This window comes from Lissotriton helveticus, chromosome 7 (genome assembly GCF_964261635.1).
Source record: "Lissotriton helveticus chromosome 7, aLisHel1.1, whole genome shotgun sequence".
NCBI classification, from domain to species: Eukaryota; Metazoa; Chordata; class Amphibia; order Caudata; family Salamandridae; genus Lissotriton; species Lissotriton helveticus.
The window spans coordinates 1,645,687-1,665,278 of record NC_136068.1 but is presented as its reverse complement, the minus strand read 5'-3'; the positions used below and the strand labels follow the sequence as shown (position 1 = coordinate 1,665,278).

The window sequence follows — 19,592 nt, the reverse complement described above, 5'->3', positions numbered from 1 at the left end:
CCATGGGCAGCTGTCGAACGGAGGGAGCACCTGGGGATGCTTGGCCTCCCCGAATGGGTCTGCGTCACGACCCGGTCCATGACCGCCCGCGCGGTCCCCAGCCCAGAAGAGCCCGAGTGGCCAGAACCTCCTCCCGCGCTCATCCCAGAGGAGGCCGCCCCAGGAGCCAGTCCATTGACCCAAACCGAAGAAGGATCCGACCAGCTTCGGGACGTCCCTGACCTGGCACAATGGCGGCAGGAGGGAGGCCCCACACAGGAACAATTCCGGGCCGAACAGAAAACCTGTCCCTCTCTCGAAGGACTCCGGCAGCAAGCCCTGGCCCAGAGCACCGGGGATACCTCGGGGGCCCACTGGATCTACTGGGACCAAGACCTGCTCTACAGCGAGCAGAAAGTGGCGGAACTAGGGGCCAGTCGGGTGCTGGTGGTGCCCCTTCGCTTCCGAGACTTCCTCCTGAACTTAGCCCACGATGTCCCCCTTGCCGGACACCTGGGGCAGGATAAAACCTACGACCGCCTGGTGACCCATTTTTTCTGGCCCCACATGCGAAAGGATGTCACCAACCACTGCAAGGCCTGCCCCACCTGCCAGGCCAGCGGAAAAAGTGGCCGAAAAATCAAAGCACCATTGCAACCCTTTCCTGTCGTCACCACCCCGTTTGAACGAGTGGGAATAGACATTGTGGGGCCCCTCGACCCTCGAACAGCCCAAGGACACCGGTTCATCCTGGTCCTCGTAGACCACGCCACTCGCTATCCCGAGGCCATCCCTCTTCGGACGGTGACGGCCCCCGTGGTGGGCCGGGCCCTGATGGGGATCTTCTCCCGGGTGGGGTTCCCCCGGGAGGTCGTCAGTGACAGGGGCACGAACTTTATCTCCAGATATATGAAGTCTCTTTGGCAACAATGCGGGGTCACCTACAAATTCACGACCCCCTATCACCCGCAAGGAAACGGACTGGTCGAGAGGTTCAACCGCACCCTCAAGGGGATGATTATGGGCCTAGAAGAACCCCTTCGACGCCAGTGGGACGTGCTACTTCCCTGCCTCCTGTTTGCCTATCGGGAGGTCCCGCAGAAGTCCCTCGGCTTCAGCCCATTTGAACTCCTGTACGGGCACCCCGTCCGGGGCCCCCTCAGCCTAGTCAAGGAAGGTTGGGAGCAGCCTCCCCAGAAAACTCCCCCGGACATCTACAGGTACCTCCTGGCTCTCCGCAACCAGACCCGGCAGTTCCGAGACACCGCCAAAGCCAATCTCGAGGCCAGTCAGGAGGACATGAAGAGGTGGTACGATCAGCACGCGTCCTCCATTGAGTTCGAACCGGGACAACAGGTCTGGGTGATGTCCCCGGTTGAACCCTGTGCACTCCAAGACCGATGGTCCGGGCCCTTCAAGGTAATCGAACGCAAAGGGCCCGTCACCTATTTAATCGACATGGAGACTGCCCGGAACCCCCTACGGGTCCTCCATGCCAACAGGCTAAAACCCCATTTTGTGCGATCCGAGCTCAGCCTCCTGATGGCTACCGATAATGGGACAGAAGAAGACTCCGAACCCCTTCCGGACTTACTGAGGGCCTTCGAGCAGGATGGCTCAGTGGAAGGGGTCCAGCTCTCCGAGGCCCTGTCCCCGGAGCAACGCCAAGACTGCCAAACGCTCCTGAGGCGGTTCGCCTCCCTGTTCTCCCTCACCCCCGGAGTCACCCCCTGGTGCCTCCACGATGTGGACACCGGGGACAGCCCTCCTATCCGACACCGGGCATACCGCGTACCAGACCAGGTACGAGCCTGCATCCAGACCGAGGTGTCCAAAATGCTGACCCTGGGAGTGATCGAACCCTCAGACAGCCCCTGGGCAAGCCCAGTCGTCCTGGTTCCCAAGGCGGCCGCCCCGGGCGTTGCCCCTGAGCTCCGGTTCTGCGTGGACTATCGGGGGCTGAATGCAGTTACCAGGACCGACGCTCATCCCATCCCCTGGGCCGACGAGCTAATTGACCGGATGGGGGCCGCCCGCTACCTGAGCATCTTCGACCTAACAGCGGGCTACTGGCAGATCGGCCTCACCCCTCGGGCCCAAGAACGATCCGCCTTCTCTACCCCAGACGGGCACTACCACTTTAAAGTCATGCCCTTCGGCATGAAAAACGCCCCGGCCACGTTCCAACGGCTGGTAAACCAGGTACTGGCGGGCCTGGAAGACTTCAGCGCCGCCTACCTGGACGACATTGCTGTGTACAGCCACCAGTGGACCGACCACCTCCGCCACCTGCGGGAGGTTCTACACGCCCTCCAGCAAGCCGGGCTCACCATCAAGGCCAGCAAGTGCCAGGTTGGCCAAGGGTCCGTGACCTACCTGGGACACCAAGTGGGAAGCGGGCTAGTGGCTCCTCTCCAACTCAAGATTGCTGCCATCCAGGCCTGGCAACCCCCTACGACCCAAACGGAGGTCCGGGCCTTCCTGGGGCTCACCGGATACTACCGGCGGTTCGTGAAGGACTATGGCAGCATCGTGGGGCCCCTCACAGAGCTCACCTCCAAAAAGGGCCCCAAAACCGTCAACTGGACCCTGGACTGCCAATCGGCCTTCGAGAAACTAAAGACCGCCATGTGCACGGCCCCCGTGCTCCAGGCTCCCGACTACAGCCGGGAATTCATTGTGCAGACGGACGCCTCCGATCATGGTGTGGGGGCCGTCCTCTCCCAACTCAACGCCGAAGGGGTCGACCATCCGGTGGTCTTCATCAGCAGACGCCTCTTGCCCCGAGAACAGCGCTGGAGCACCATTGAGAGAGAGGCCTTCGCCGTAGTCTGGGCACTCAAGAAGCTCCGGCCATACCTCTTCGGCACCCACTTCCGGGTGCAAACAGACCACCGACCCCTGCAATGGCTGATGCAAATGCGGGGGGAAAACCCGAAGCTGTTGCGCTGGTCCATCTCCCTGCAGGGGATGGACTTCACGGTGGAACATCGTCCAGGCCAGGACCACGCCAACGCCGACGGCCTGTCACGCTTTTTCCGCCTCAGCGAGGAGAGTCCCCAGGAAGATGGCTGACTCTCCCCGCCTTCAGCTGGGGGGGACGCATGTTGGACAGGCCGCATGGTCGGGCTGCCCCCCCTCCCCGCAGTAGGACCTGGACCCTGGCTCTCCCTGCATCCCCAGCCAGAGTCCCTAAACGACCACCCGAAGTACCCTGCAATCCCTCCACTACAAGACACCAGCCCCGGACCCAGCTGGCCCGGGTCACCATCCACACCACGACATCGAACCGGCCGCCATCTTGGGGCACTGCAGCACGAGGCCGCGTGGCCTCAACTCGACCCTAACCCTGGGCCCGGCCGGCCCCGACATCGGGGCACCAACCTCCCCCCAGGAGGCAGAGTGACCACTTGGCAAATCAATGGGAGAAGGAATCATCAACGGCTCCCCTCCGCCAGGTGTCGATCACCCCCGGCCGCCCTGGGCGCTGGCTCCACCCCCCTGCTGGGTGTCTGGACTCCCCATCCCGGACCTCCCGGCCCCCAGGCGCGAGGGTCCGGACATCAAAGGGGACCAGACCTATAACTGGGGCAGTGCCAGACCAGGAAGGCAGTTGTATCCTGGAGTCGAGAGACCCGAGAAGAACTCATCCGTGACTGGCCTGCTGGCGCTGCCGCGGCCCTCTGCCTCGTGAACCCATCTTGGCCTGCTGGCGCTGCCGCGGCCCTCTGCCACGTGAAACCATCGTCTTGGCCTGCTGGCGCTGCCGCGGCCCTCTGCCTCGTGAACCCATCTTGGCCTGCTGGCGCTGCCGCGGCCCTCCGCCTCGTGAACCCATCTTGGCCTGCTGGCGCTGCCGCGGCCCTCTGCCTCGTGAAACCATCGACTTGGCCTGCTGGCGCTGCCGCGGCCCTCTGCCTTGTGAGACTACCATCTTGGCCTGCTGGCGCTGCCGCGGCCCGATCCACAGACCCTCCAGCTCGAGGATTGTGAGCTCGCCCCTTACCACTACCTGTACCGATCCGGTACCAAGACTGTCCCGCTACCCCCTTTCCCTACAGAGACTAGAAGTGAGAGGACCCCCGGGTCCGAGATATCCTGTATCGCTGATATCCTTGCTTTAAGAACCTTATATAAAGCATTGAACTCGACTTGGTGTGGTGCCTGTTTGTGGGGAGGGAGGTAACTTGTCTGTACGATCACCGGAGACGGTCCCCCTCGGGGATCTCTCCCTCAGTATCCGGCCGACCCTCAGGGTCCCCGTCTAACAAGTATGCATGTCTGTCTCTCTCAACCCTCATCAGTATGCATGTCTCTCTCTCAACCCCTCATCAGTGTGCATGTCTCGCTCTCTCAACCCCTCATCAGTATGCATGTCTGTCTCTCTCAACCCCTCATCAGTATGCATGTCTGTCTCTCTCAACCCCTCATCAGTATGCATGTCTGTCTCTCTCAACCCTCATCAGTATGCATGTCTCTCTCTCTCAACCCCTCATCAGTGTGCATGTCTGTCTCTCTCAACCCCTCATCAGTGTGCATGTCTGTCTCTCTCAACCCCTCATCAGTATGCATGTCTGTCTCTCTCAACCCCTCATCAGTATGCATGTCTGTCTCTCTCAACCCCTCATCAGTATGCATGTCTGTCTCTCTCAACCCCTCATCAGTATGCATGTCTGTCTCTCTCAACCACTCATCAGTATGCATGTCTGTCTCTCTCAACCCCTCATCAGTATGCATGTCTGTCTCTCTCAACCACTCATCAGTATGCATGTCTCTCTCTCTCAACCCCTCATCAGTGTGCATGTCTGTCTCTCTCAACCCCTCATCAGTGTGCATGTCTGTCTCTCTCAACCCCTCATCAGTATGCATGTCTGTCTCTCTCAACCCCTCATCAGTATGCATGTCTGTCTCTCTCAACCACTCATCAGTATGCATGTCTCTCTCTCTCAACCCCTCATCAGTGTGCATGTCTGTCTCTCTCAACCCCTCATCAGTGTGCATGTCTGTCTCTCTCAACCCCTCATCAGTATGCATGTCTGTCTCTCTCAACCCCTCATCGGTATGCATGTCTGTCTCTCTCAACCCCTCATCAGTATGCATGTCTGTCTCTCTCAACCCCTCATCAGTATGCATGTCTGTCTCTCTCAACCCCTCATCAGTGTGCATGTCTGTCTCTCTCAACCCCTCATCAGTATGCATGTCTCGCTCTCTCAACCCCTCATCAGTATGCATGTCTGTCTCTCTCAACCCCTCATCAGTGTGCATGTCTGTCTCTCTCAACCCCTCATCAGTATGCATGTCTCGTCTCTCAACCCCTCATCAGTATGCATGTCTGTCTCTCTCAACCCCTCATCAGTATGCATGTCTCGCTCTCTCAATCCCTCATCAGTATGCATGTCTGTCTCTCTCAACCCCTCATCAGTATGCATGTCTGTCTCTCTCAACCCCTCATCAGTATGCATGTCTGTCTCTCTCAACCCCTCATCAGTATGCATGTCTGTCTCTCTCAACCCCTCATCAGTATGCATGTCTCTCTCAACCCCTCATCAGTATGCATGTCTCGCTCTCTCAACCCCTCATCAGTATGCATGTCTGTCTCTCTCAACCCCTCATCAGTATGCATGTCTGTCTCTCTCAAACCCTCATCAGTGTGCATGTCTGTCTCTCTCAACCACTCATCAGTATGCATGTCTGTCTCTCTCAATCCCTCATCAGTATGCATGTCTGTCTCTCTCAACCCCTCATCAGTATGCATGTCTGTCTCTCTCAACCCCTCATCAGTATGCATGTCTGTCTCTCTCAACCCCTCATCAGTGTGCATGTCTCTCCCTCTCAACCCCTCATCAGTATGCATGTCTGTCCCTCTCAACCCCTCATCAGTATGCATGTCTGTCTCTCTCAACCCCTCATCAGTATGCATGTCTGTCTCGCTCAATCCCTCATCAGTATGCATGTCTCTCTCTCTCAACCCCTCATCAGTATGCATGTATGTCTCTCTCAACCCCTCATCAGTATGCATGTCTGTCTCTCTCAACCCCTCATCAGTATGCATGTCTGTCTCTCTCAACCCCTCATCAGTATGCATGTCTCTCTCAACCCCTCATCAGTATGCATGTCTCGCTCTCTCAACCCCTCATCAGTATGCATGTCTGTCTCTCTCAATCCCTCATCAGTATGCATGTCTGTCTCTCTCAACCCCTCATCAGTATGCATGTCTGTCTCTCTCAACCCCTCATCAGTATGCATGTCTGTCTCTCTCAACCCCTCATCAGTATGCATATCTGTCTCTCTCAACCCCTCATCAGTATGCATGTCTGTCTCTCTCAACCCTTCATCAGTATGCATATCTGTCTCTCTCAACCCCTCATCAGTATGCATGTCTGTCTCTCAACCCCTCATCAGTATGCATGTCTGTCTCTCTCAACCCCTCATCAGTATGCATATCTGTCTCTCTCAACCCCTCATCAGTATGCATGTCTGTCTCTCTCAATCCCTCATCAGTGTGCGTGTCTGTCTCTCTCAACCCCTCATCAGTATGCATGTCTCTCTCTCAACCCCTCATCAGTATGCATGTCTGTCTCTCTCTCAACCCCTCATCAGTATGCATGTCTCTCTCTCTCAACCCCTCATCAGTATGCATGTCTGTCTCTCTCAACCCCTCATCAGTATGCATGTCTGTCTCCCTCAACCCCTCATCAGTATGCATGTCTCTCTCTCTCAACCCCTCATCAGTATGCATGTCTGTCTCTCTCAACCCTCATCAGTATGCATGTCTCTCTCAACCCCTCATCAGTATGCATGTCTGTCTCTCTCAATCCCTCATCAGTATGCATGTCTGTCTCTCTCAACCCCTCATCAGTGTGCATGTCTGTCTGTCTCAACCCCTCATCAGTATGCATGTCTGTCCCTCTCAAACCCTAATCAGTATGCATGTCTGTCTCTCTCAACCTCTCATCAGTATGCATGTCTCTCTCTCAACCCCTCATCAGTATGCATGTCTGTCTCTCTCAACCCCTCATCAGTATGCATGTCTCTCTCTCTCAACCCCTCATCAGTATGCATGTCTGTCTCTCTCAACCCCTCATCAGTATGCATGTCTCTCTCTCTCAACCCCTCATCAGTATGCATGTCTGTCTCTCTCAACCCCTCATCAGTATGCATGTCTGTCTCTCTCAATCCCTCATCAGTATGCATGTCTGTCTCTCTCAACCCCTCATCAGTATGCATGTCTCTCTCTCTCAACCCCTCATCAGTATGCATGTCTCTCTCTCTCAACCCCTCATCAGTATGCATGTCTGTCTCTCTCAACCCCTCATCAGTATGCATGTCTCTCTCTCTCAACCCCTCATCAGTATGCATGTCTCTCTCTCTCAACCCCTCATCAGTATGCATGTCTGTCTCTCTCAACCCCTCATCAGTATGCATGTCTGTCTCTCTCAACCCCTCATCAGTATGCATGTCTGTCTCTCTCAACCCCTCATCAGTATGCATGTCTGTCTCTCTCAACCCCTCATCAGTATGCATGTCTGTCTCTCTCAACCACTCATCAGTATGCATGTCTCTCTCTCTCAACCCCTCATCAGTATGCATGTCTGTCTCTCTCTCAACCCCTCATCAGTGTGCATGTCTCTCGCTCAACCCCTCATCAGTATGCATGTCTGTCTCTCTCAACCCCTCATCAGTATGCATGTATGTCTCTCTCTCAACCCCTCATTAGTATGCATGTCTGTCTCTCTCAACCCCTCATCAGTATGCATGTCTGTCTCTCTCAACCCCTCATCAGTATGCATGTCTCTGTCTCTCAAGCCCTCATCAGTATGCATGTCTGTCTCTCTCAACCCCTCATCAGTATGCATGTCTCTCTCTCTCAACCCCTCATCAGTATGCATGTCTCTCTCTCTCTCAATCCCTCATCAGTATGCATGTCTCTCTCTCAACCCCTCATCAGTATGCATGTCTCTCTCTCTCTCAATCCCTCATCAGTATGCATGTCTGTCTCTCTCAACCCCTCATCAGTATGCATGTCTGTCTCTCTCAACCCCTCATCAGTATGCATGTCTCTGTCTCTCAACCCCTCATCAGTATGCATGTGTCTCTCTGAACCCCTCATCAGTATGCATGTCTGTCTCCCTCAACCCTCATCAGTATGCATGTCTGTCTCTCTCAACCCTCATCAGTATGCATGTCCGTCTCTCTCAACCCCTCATCAGTATGCATGTCTGTCTCTCTCAACCCCTCATCAGTATGCATGTCTCTCTCTCTCAATCTCTCATCAGTATGCATGTCTGTCTCTCTCAACCCCTCATCAGTATGCATGTCTGTCTCTCTCAACCCCTCATCAGTATGCATGTCTCTCTCTCTCAATCTCTCATCAGTATGCATGTCTGTCTCTCTCAACCCCTCATCAGTATGCATGTCTCTCTCTCTCAATCTCTCATCAGTATGCATGTCTCGCTCTCTCAACCCCTCATCAGTATGCATGTCTGTCCCTCTCAACCCCTCATCAGTATGCATGTCTCTCTCTCAACCCCTGATCAGTATGCATGTCTGTCTCTCTCAACCCCTCATCAGTATGCATGTATGCATGTCTGTCTCTCTCAACCCCTCATCAGTATGCATGTCTGTCTCTCTCAACCCCTCATCAGTATGCATGTCTGTCTCTCTCAACCCCTCATCAGTATGCATGTCTCTCTCTCTCAACCCCTCATCAGTATGCATGTCTGTCTCTCTCAACCCCTCATCAGTATGCATGTCTGTCTCTCTCAACCCCTCATCAGTATGCATGTCCGTCTCTCTCAACCCCTCATCAGTATGCATGTCTGTCTCTCTCAACCCTCATCAGTATGCATGTCTAAAAAATACCCCTCACAAGAGGCGTACTTTGGTTGCAGGAGACATGAACTGTACTTTCGAGCCCTTGGGCTCGGACGTAGCCCATGACCAAGATGAGGAGGATGCTAGGATGGGGATTCCTGTATTGGAAATCTCTCAGGAGGTGGTCAGAAGTGGTGCTCCAGCTATATTCCCTGTGTCTCGATTTAAACTTACGGGCAGCTAACGGGAGGACAAACTCAGACAGGGCGGGGGCCCACACTTATAATAGACCTGGACACACCTCGAGGATCGATTATTTGTTAATAGACGTACACCTATGGACCCATGTAAGGGATATGCTGGTGGTCCCTGCGACTGAAAGCGACCATAACTCGCTTTCCCTAAACATGGACCAGTGGTGGCGCCCTAGAGGAATGGGATATATTACCCCGGTACCTGCTCCCCCCGATGAGTCTGAAGTCTCCCATTGCGGTAGAAGAATAAAATGGGCGAAATTGGTCCTCTCTGAGGCAAGGGTAGGGGAAATCTCATCTCTCCTAAACCTTGCAGTGGCAACCCTTGGGTCCCCATTTGAAGGGGTGGGTAGAGCGAGTGGGCTCTTTGTCTCCCTGGTAGAGGCCTTGACTAATGTGTTCACCCTACACTCTAGTAAGCCGGGTAATAAAAGATCTATAAAACTCGTTGATGGATGGTATACCCAATCATGTAGGGTTTATAAGGCAAAATTAGTTGAGGCAGTAACGTATAAATCCCCCAGTGAGATACAGGACGCAAGGAAGGCCTATAACAAAGCCCTTAAAACTGCTAGGAGGGAGTGGGAAGACAAGTTCTGGGAAGACCTGCTCCTAGCGAGCAAAAGTAGGGATACAAGGGCTTTCTGGAACCTTATAGGTTCACGGAATAAACCCACTGTAACTATGAGACCCTGCAATATCCCGCCCCAAAACTGGGTAAATCATTTTGGGGCGTTATACCTCCCTCCAGACGGGGACCTGAATATGGGGGCGAACCTCTCATTAGTAATTGAACCCCAGGCCTATGATCTCTTCACTCCTGTAGAAATTGAGGGGGTCATAGGGTGGGTAGCACCCCGCAAGGCAGCGGGCCCAGATGGCCTCCCGGGGGACCTTATGAGGGCATATCCAGTAGAATGGGGAAGGGTGATTTCTGCTCTCCTCAATGACATTATGAAGGGAGGAGCAGTACCAGAATCTTGGAAAGGGGCAGTGGTGGTCCCGATTTATAAAAAAGGGTGTAGGGAAACCCCGGGGAACGACCGCCCAATTAGTTTGATAGACTCCACCCAAAAGATAGCCGGTAAAGCTATACTTGGAAGGATCCTCCATTGGGTGGAGGAAAATAAAATACTATCAGATTTCCAGGCAGGCTTTCGGGCAGGAATGGGGACAACAGAGCAGGTGTTTAGGTTGGCACTTTTGGGGTGGAAGGTGGTGGATCTAGGCAAGGGTAGTCTTTACTTGGCCTTTATAGACCTGAAGACTGCCTTTGACCTAGTCCCCCGGGAAGAACTATGGAGGGTACTTCACAAATTGGGATTACCCCCTTATATCTTGTCCCTCCTCATTAGCCTACATACCAATACCTATGCACAGGTCCGTTGGGGTAAAAATGGAGAGGTCACTGAAAAAATACCGGTGTCTAGGGGTGTAAGACAGGGCTGCGTCCTGGCGCCCACCCTATTTTCACTTTACGTAAATGGGGTGGTGGAATATCTACAACAAGAACCAGCCGACGCCCCCTGTCTCGGAGGAGTCCGGATCCCCACCCTGCTTTTTGCGGATGACACGCTTTTGATCTCGAAGACTCCTCAAGGCCTCCAGAAATTGTTAACGCGTTTTCAGGAGTTTTGTGCTGCTAAAGGGCTAATAATAAATGTGGATAAAACCAAATATCTAGTCTTAAACCCTCCACGGAAACTGGGCCATCCACCTATGCTTAACTCTGTTGCCCTAGAGAAAGTATCCGAATTCGATTATCTCGGAATTCGGATTACGGACAGAATGTCCTGGGCAAACCATATAGACAAAATGGTCCTTAACCATAAGAGAGTAGGAGGGGCTCTTATGAGGGAGTACCGGGCCTCACCGAGGAGATCGCTTACCCCGGTAATTGAAATTTACAAGACCAAGGTAGTGACATCAGCCTTGTACGGGGCAGAATTGTGGGGCCACTCCCGATTGGACGCTCTGGTGACAGCTGAGAGTAAGCTTCTGAAATCAATCATTGCCATCCCCCCGAGCACTCCATCTGTACCAGTGCTGTTGGACACAGGCTGCAGAAGCATAAAAGATCAAGCTCTGCTTCGCCCTCTCCTTTTATGGACCCGAATCTGGAGAGGTGAAGAGTTAAAATCCTACGCTGACGGCCTGAGGGAAATTATGAGCCTGGGGGGCTGGGCAAAAATAAGATGGCTAAGAGACACCAAAAATCTCATGGAGAAAATTGGTTTGGGGGACTACTGGTCATCACGTTCAGCCCCACCGAAAGATGTTGTAAAGGCCCTTTTCTGGAAATGGTCCGCGGAGCACCTCATTACAAACTCGAACCATTGTAAGTCTACTGCCGCCTTTTTACTTGTTAAAGACATTGTGGCATTTGAACCCTATTTGGATTTAATTACCCTTCCCTTTGATCGTGCCCTTTATTTTAAATTTAGAGTTGGTTCCCTTCCTCTTGGTGCTCTGGTATCAAACTGGAGCTCCCCGGCCCGTAAGTCCCCAAATTGTGCTTGTTGCCCGAGCAAGATAGAGTCCGTTGCGCATGTCTTGTTTGAATGCCCGGATTACGCAAGGCCTAGGGGTACTTGGTTGAAGCCCCTTTGCCAAAATATGGGCACACGTAGTCACTTAACAGCTTTACGCATCTTAACCACGGACACATCCCCCCCGATTGTATGTGGAATTGCAAAATTTTTAAAACAGTTTTGGCTTATTCGTTGTAAGAGACTGTCAGTAGCGATTTAATTCTGTTTAGCTAATTTATTAGCGGACACTTCATGTCCTTTTATCCCTTTTAAATGTGTTTTATACTGACTTCTTTAAGTGATGCTTTTTGTAAAATTGAAAATGATTATATATTGTAAGTGTGCTTATAAGATATCTTGCATATCGAATAAAAGCTTTTGACTGGCATGTCTGTCTCTCTCAACCCCTCATCAGTATGCATGTCTGTCTCTCTCTCAACCCCTCATCAGTATGCATGTCTGTCTCTCTCTCAACCCCTCATCAGTATGCATGTCTCTCTCTCTCAACCCCTCATCAGTGTGCATGTCTGTCTCTCTCAACCCCTCATCAGTATGCATGTCTGTCTCTCTCAACCCCTCATCAGTATGCATGTCTGTCTCTCTCAACCCCTCATCAGTATGCATGTCTGTCTCTCTCAACCCCTCATCAGTGTGCATGTCTCTCTCTCAACCCCTCATCAGTATGCATGTCTCTCTCTCAACCCCTCATCAGTATGCATGTCTGTCTCTCTCTCAACCCCTCATTAGTATGCATGTCTGTCTCTCTCAACCCCTCATCAGTATGCATGTCTCTCTCTCTCAACCCCTCATCAGTATGCATGTCTGTCTCTCTCAACCCTCATCAGTATGCATGTCTGTCTCTCTCAACCCCTCATCAGTATGCATGTCTGTCTCTCTCAACCCCTCATCAGTATGCATGTCTGTCTCTCAACCCCTCATCAGTGTGCATGTCTGTCTCTCTCTCAACCCCTCATTAGTATGCATGTCTGTCTTTCTCAACCCCTCATCAGTATGCATGTCTGTCTCTCTCAACCCCTCATCAGTATGCATGTCTGTCTCTCTCTCAACCCCTCATCAGTGTGCATGTCTGTCTCTCTCAACCCCTCATCAGTATGCATGTCTGTCTCTCTCAACCCCTCATCAGTATGCATGTCTGTCTCTCTCAACCCCTCATCAGTATGCATGTCTGTCTCTCTCAACCCCTCATCAGTATGCATGTCTGTCTCTCTCTCAACCCCTCATCAGTATGCATGTCTGTCTCTCTCAACCCCTCATCAGTATGCATGTCTCGCTCTCTCAACCCCTCATCAGTATGCATGTCTGTCTCTCTCTCAACCCCTCATCAGTATGCATGTCTGTCTCTCTCAATCCCTCATCAGTATGCATGTCTGTCTCTCTCAACCCCTCATCAGTATGCATGTCTGTCTCTCTCAATCCCTCATTAGTGTGCATGTCTGTCTCTCTCAACCCCTCATCCGTATGCATGTCTCTCTCTCTCAACCCCTCATCAGTATGCATGTCTGTCTCTCTCAACCCCTCATCAGTATGCATGTCTGTCTCTCTCAACCCCTCATCAGTATGCATGTCTGTCTCTCTCAACCCTCATCAGTATGCATGTCTGTCTATCTCAACCCCTCATCAGTATGCATGTCTGTCTCTCAACCCCTCATCAGTGTGCATGTCTGTCTCTCTCAACCCCTCATCAGTATGCATGTCTGTCTCTCTCAACCCTCATCAGTATGCATGTCTGTCTCTCTCAACCCCTCATCAGTATGCATGTCTATCTCTCTCAATCTCTCATCAGTATGCATGTCTGTCTCTCTCAACCCCTCATCAGTATGCATGTCTGTCTCTCTCAACCCCTCATCAGTATGCATGTCTGTCTCTCTCAACCCCTCATCAGTATGCATGTCTGTCTCTCTCTCACCCCCTCATCAGTATGCATGTCTGTCTCTCTCTCAACCCCTCATCAGTATGCATGTCTCTCTCTCTCAACCCCTGATCAGTATGCATGTCTGTCTCTCTCAACCCCTCATCAGTATGCATGTCTGTCTCTCTCAACCCCTCATCAGTATGCATGTCTGTCTCTCTCTCAACCCCTCATCAGTATGCATGTCTGTCTCTCTCTCAACCCCTCATCAGTATGCATGTCTGTCTCTCTCAACCCCTCATCAGTGTGCATGTCTGTCTCTCTCAACCCCTCATCAGTATGCATGTCTGTCTCTCTCAACCCCTCATCAGTATGCATGTCTGTCTCTCTCTCAACCCCTCATCAGTATGCATGTCTCTCTCAACCCCTCATCAGTATGCATGTCTCGCTCTCTCAACCCCTCATCAGTATGCATGTCTGTCTCTCTCAACCCTCATCAGTATGCATGTATGTCTCTCTCAACCCCTCATCAGTATGCATGTCTGTCTCTCAATCCCTCATCAGTATGCATGTCTGTCTCTCTCAACCCCTCATCAGTGTGCATGTCTGTCTCTCAACCCCTCATCAGTATGCATGTCTGTCTCTCTCTCAACCCCTCATCAGTATGCATGTCTGTCTCTCTCAACCCCTCATCAGTATGCATGTCTGTCTCTCTCAACCCCTCATCAGTATGCATGTCTGTCTCTCTCAACCCCTCATCAGTATGCATGTCTGTCTCTCTCTCAACCCCTCATCAGTATGCATGTCTGTCTCTCTCAACCCCTCATCAGTATGCATGTCTGTCTCTCAACCCCTCATCAGTATGCATGTCTCTCTCTCTCAACCCCTCATCAGTATGCATGTCTCTCTCTCTCAACCCCTCATCAGTATGCATGTCTGTCTCTCAACCCCTCATCAGTATGCATGTCTCTCTCTCAACCCCTCATCAGTATGCATGTCTCTCTCTCTCAACCCCTCATCAGTATGCATGTCTCTCTCTCTCAACCCCTCATCAGTATGCATGTCTGTCTCTCTCAACCCCTCATCAGTATGCATGTCTGTCTCTCTCAACCCCTCATCAGTATGCATGTCTGTCTCTCTCAACCCCTCATCAGTATGCATGTCTCGCTCTCTCAATCCCTCATCAGTATGCATGTCTCGCTCTCTCAACCCCTCATCAGTATGCATGTGTGTCTCTCAACCCCTCATCAGTGTGCATGTCTGTCTCTCTCAACCCCTCATCAGTATGCATGTCTGTCTCTCTCAATCCCTCATCAGTATGCATGTCTGTCTCTCTCAACCCCTCATCAGTATGCATGTCTCGCTCTCTCAATCCCTCATCAGTATGCATGTCTCGCTCTCTCAACCCCTCATCAGTATGCATGTGTGTCTCTCAACCCCTCATCAGTGTGCATGTCTGTCTCTCTCAACCCCTCATCAGTGTGCATGTCTGTCTCTCAATCCCTCATCAGTATGCATGTCTCGCTCTCTCAATCCCTCATCAGTATGCATGTCTGTCTCTCTCAACCCCTCATCAGTATGCATGTATGTCTCTCTCTCAACCCCTCATCAGTATGCATGTCTCTCTCTCTCAACCCCTCATCAGTATGCATGTCTGTCTCTCTCAACCCCTCATCAGTGTGCATGTCTGTCTCTCAATCCCTCATCAGTATGCATGTCTCGCTCTCTCAATCCCTCATCAGTATGCATGTCTGTCTCTCTCAACCCCTCATCAGTATGCATGTGTGTCTCTCAACCCCTCATCAGTGTGCATGTCTGTCTCTCTCAACCCCTCATCAGTATGCATGTCTCGCTCTCTCAATCCCTCATCAGTATGCATGTCTGTCTCTCTCAACCCCTCATCAGTATGCATGTCTCGCTCTCTCAACCCCTCATCAGTATGCATGTGTGTCTCTCAACCCCTCATCAGTGTGCATGTCTGTCTCTCTCAACCCCTCATCAGTATGCATGTCTCTCTCTCTCAACCCCTCATCAGTATGCATGTCTGTCTCTCTCAACCCCTCATCAGTGTGCATGTCTGTCTCTCAATCCCTCATCAGTATGCATGTGTCTCTCTGAACCCCTCATCAGTATGCATGTCTGTCTCTCTCAACCCCTCATCAGTGTGCATGTCTCTCTCTCAACCCCTCATCAGTATGCATGTGTCTCTCTGAACCCCTCATCAGTATGCATGTCTTCCTCTCAACCCTCATCAGTATGCATGTCTGTCTCTCTCAATCCCTCATCATTATGCATGTCTGTCTCTCTCAACCCCTCATCAGTGTGCATGTCTGTCTCTCTCAACCCCTCATCAGTATGCATGTCTGTCCCTCTCAACCCCTCATCAGTATGCATGTCTGTCTCTCTCAACCCCTCATCAGTATGCATGTCTGTCTCTCTCAACCCCTCATCAGTATGCATGTCTGTCCCTCTCAACCCCTCATCAGTGTGCATGTCTGTCTCTCTCAACCCCTCATCAGTATGCATGTCTGTCTCTCTCAACCCCTCATCAGTGTGCATGTCTGTCTCTCTCAACCCCTCATCAGTATGCATGTCTGTCTCTCTCAACCCCTCATCAGTATGCATGTCTGTCTCTCTCAACCCCTCATCAGTATGCATGTCTCTCTCTCTCAACCCCTCATCAGTATGCATGTCTGTCTCTCTCAACCCCTCATCAGTATGCATGTCTCGCTCTCTCAATCCCTCATCAGTATGCATGTCTCTCTCTCTCAACCCCTCATCAGTATGCATGTCTGTCTCTCTCAACCCCTCATCAGTGTGCATGTCTGTCTCTCAATCCCTCATCAGTATGCATGTCTCGCTCTCTCAATCCCTCATCAGTATGCATGTCTGTCTCTCTCAACCCCTCATCAGTATGCATGTGTGTCTCTCAACCCCTCATCAGTGTGCATGTCTCTCTCTCAACCCCTCATCAGTATGCATGTCTGTCTCTCTCAACCCCTCATCAGTATGCATGTCTGTCTCTCTCTCAACCCCTCATCAGTATGCATGTCTCGCTCTCTCAATCCCTCATCAGTATGCATGTCTGTCTCTCTCAACCCCTCATCAGTATGCATGTCTCGCTCTCTCAATCCCTCATCAGTATGCATGTCTCGCTCTCTCAACCCCTGATCAGTATGCATGTGTGTCTCCCAACCCCTCATCAGTGTGCATGTCTGTCTCTCTCAACCCCTCATCAGTATGCATGTCTCTCTCTCTCAACCCCTCATCAGTATGCATGTCTGTCTCTCTCAACCCTTCATCAGTGTGCATGTCTGTCTCTCAATCCCTCATCAGTATGCATGTGTCTCTCTGAACCCCTCATCAGTATGCATGTCTGTCTCTCTCAACCCCTCATCAGTGTGCATGTCTCTCTCTCAACCCCTCATCAGTATGCATGTCTGTCCCTCTCAACCCCTCATTAGTATGCATGTCTCTCTCTCAACCCTCATCAGTATGCATGTCTGTCTCTCTCTCAACCCCTCATCAGTATGCATGTCTGTCTCTCTCAATCCCTCATCAGTGTGCATGTCTGTCTCTCTCAATCCCTCATCATTATGCATGTCTGTCTCTCTCAACCCCTCATCAGTGTGCATGTCTGTCTCTCTCAACCCCTCATCAGTATGCATGTCTGTCCCTCTCAACCCCTCATCAGTATGCATGTCTGTCTCTCTCAACCCCTCATCAGTATGCATGTCTGTCTCTCTCAACCCCTCATCAGCATGCATGTCTGTCTCTCTCAACCCCTCATCAGTATGCATGTCTCTCTCTCTCAACCCCTCATCAGTATGCATGTCTGTCTCTCTCAACCCCTCATCAGTGTGCATGTCTATCTCTCTCAATCCCTCATCAGTGTGCATGTCTGTCTCTCTCAACCCCTCATCAGTATGCATGTCTGTCTCTCAACCCCTCATCAGTATGCATGTCTCTCTCTCAACCTCTCATCAGTATGCATGTCTCTCTCTCAACCCCTCATCAGTATGCATGTCTGTCTCTCTCAACCCCTCATCAGTATGCATGTCTGTCTCTCAACCCCTCATCAGTATGCATGTCTCTCTCTCAACCCCTCATCAGTATGCATGTCTCTCTCTCAACCCCTCATCAGTATGCATGTCTCTCTCTCAACCCCTCATCAGTATGCATGTCTGTCTCTCAACCCCTCATCAGTATGCATGTCTGTCTCTCAACCCCTCATCAGTATGCATGTCTCTCTCTCAACCCCTCATCAGTATGCATGTCTGTCTCTCTCAACCACTCATCAGTATGCATGTCTGTCTCTCTCAACCACTCATCAGTATGCATGTCTGTCCCTCTCAACCCCTCTTCGGTATGCATGTCTGTCTCTCTCAACCCCTCATCAGTATGCATGTCTGTCTCTCTCAACCCCTCATCAGTATGCATGTCTGTCTCTCTCAACCCCTCATCAGTGTGCATGTCTGTCTCTCTAAACCCCTCATCAGTATGCATGTCTGTCTCTCTCAACCCCTCATCAGTGTGCATGTCTGTCTCTCTCAACCCCTCATCAGTATGCATGTCTCGCTCTCTCAACCCCTCATCAGTATGCATGTCTGTCTCTCTCAACCCCTCATCAGTATGCATGTCTCTCTCTCTCAACCCCTCATCAGTATGCATGTCTCTCTCTCTCAACCCCTCATCAGTATGCATGTCTCTCTCTCAACCCCTCATCAGTATGCATGTCTCGCTCTCTCAATCCCTCATCAGTATGCATGTCTGTCTCTCTCAACCCCTCATCAGTATGCATGTCTTGCTCTCTCAACCCCTCATCAGTATGCATGTCTGTCTCTCTCAACCCCTCATCAGTGTGCATGTCTGTCTCTCTCAACCCCTCATCAGTGTGCATGTCTGTCTCTCTCAATCCCTCATCAGTATGCATATCTGTCTCTCTCAACCCCTCATCAGTGTGCATGTCTGTCTCTCAATCCCTCATCAGTGTGCATGTCTCTCTCTCAACCCCTCATCAGTATGCATGTCTGTCTCTCTCAACCCCTCATCAGTATGCATGTCTGTCTCTCTCAACCCTCATCAGTATGCATGTCTCTCTCTCTCAATCTCTCATCAGTGTGCATGTCTCGCTCTCTCAACCCCTCATCAGTATGCATGTCTCTCTCTCTCAACCCCTCATCAGTGTGCATGTCTGTCTCTCTCAACCCCTCATCAGTGTGCATGTCTCGCTCTCTCAACCCCTCATCAGTGTGCATGTCTCGCTCTCTCAACCCCTCATCAGTATGCATGTCTCTCTCTCTCAACCCCTCATCAGTGTGCATGTCTCGCTCTCTCAACCCCTCATCAGTATGCATGTCTGTCTCTCTCAACCCCTCATCAGTATGCATGTCTGTCTCTCTCAACCCCTCATCAGTATGCATGTCTGTCTCTCTCAACCCCTCATCAGTATGCATGTCTGTCTCTCTCTCAACCCCTCATCAGTATGCATGTCTGTCTCTCTCTCAACCCCTCATCAGTATGCATGTCTGTCTCTCTCAACCCCTCATCAGTATGCATGTCTCTCTCTCTCAACCCCTCATCAGTATGCATGTCTGTCTCTCTCAACCCCTCATCAGTATGCATGTCTGTCTCTTTCAACCCCTCATCAGTATGCATGTCTCTCTCTCAACCCCTCATCAGTATGCATGTCTGTCTCTCTCAACCCCTCATCAGTATGCATGTCTGTCTCTCTCAACCCCTCATCAGTATGCATGTATGTCTCTCTCAACCCCTCATCAGTATGCATGTCTCTCTCTCAACCCCTCATCAGTATGCATGTCTGTCTCTCTCAACCCCTCATCAGTATGCATGTCTGTCTCTCTCAACCCCTCATCAGTGTGCATGTATGTCTCTCTCAACCCCTCATCAGTATGCATGTCTCGCTCTCTCAATCCCTCATCAGTATGCATGTCTGTCTCTCTCAACCCCTCATCAGTATGCATGTCTCGCTCTCTCAACCCCTCATCAGTATGCATGTCTGTCTCTCTCAACCCCTCATCAGTGTGCATGTCTGTCTCTCTCAACCCCTCATCAGTGTGCATGTCTGTATCTCTGAATCCCTCATCAGTATGCATGTCTGTCTCTCTCAACCCCTCATCAGTA

At 51.5% G+C, this 19,592-nt stretch overlaps 1 protein-coding gene across 2 annotated transcripts in view; it reads left to right on the top strand.

The window, feature by feature from the left end:
- The window catches only part of LOC144766553 (fish-egg lectin-like), a 282,265-nt gene that overhangs the window by 221,230 nt on the left and 41,443 nt on the right, over positions 1 to 19,592 (top strand). The window lies entirely within an intron of this gene.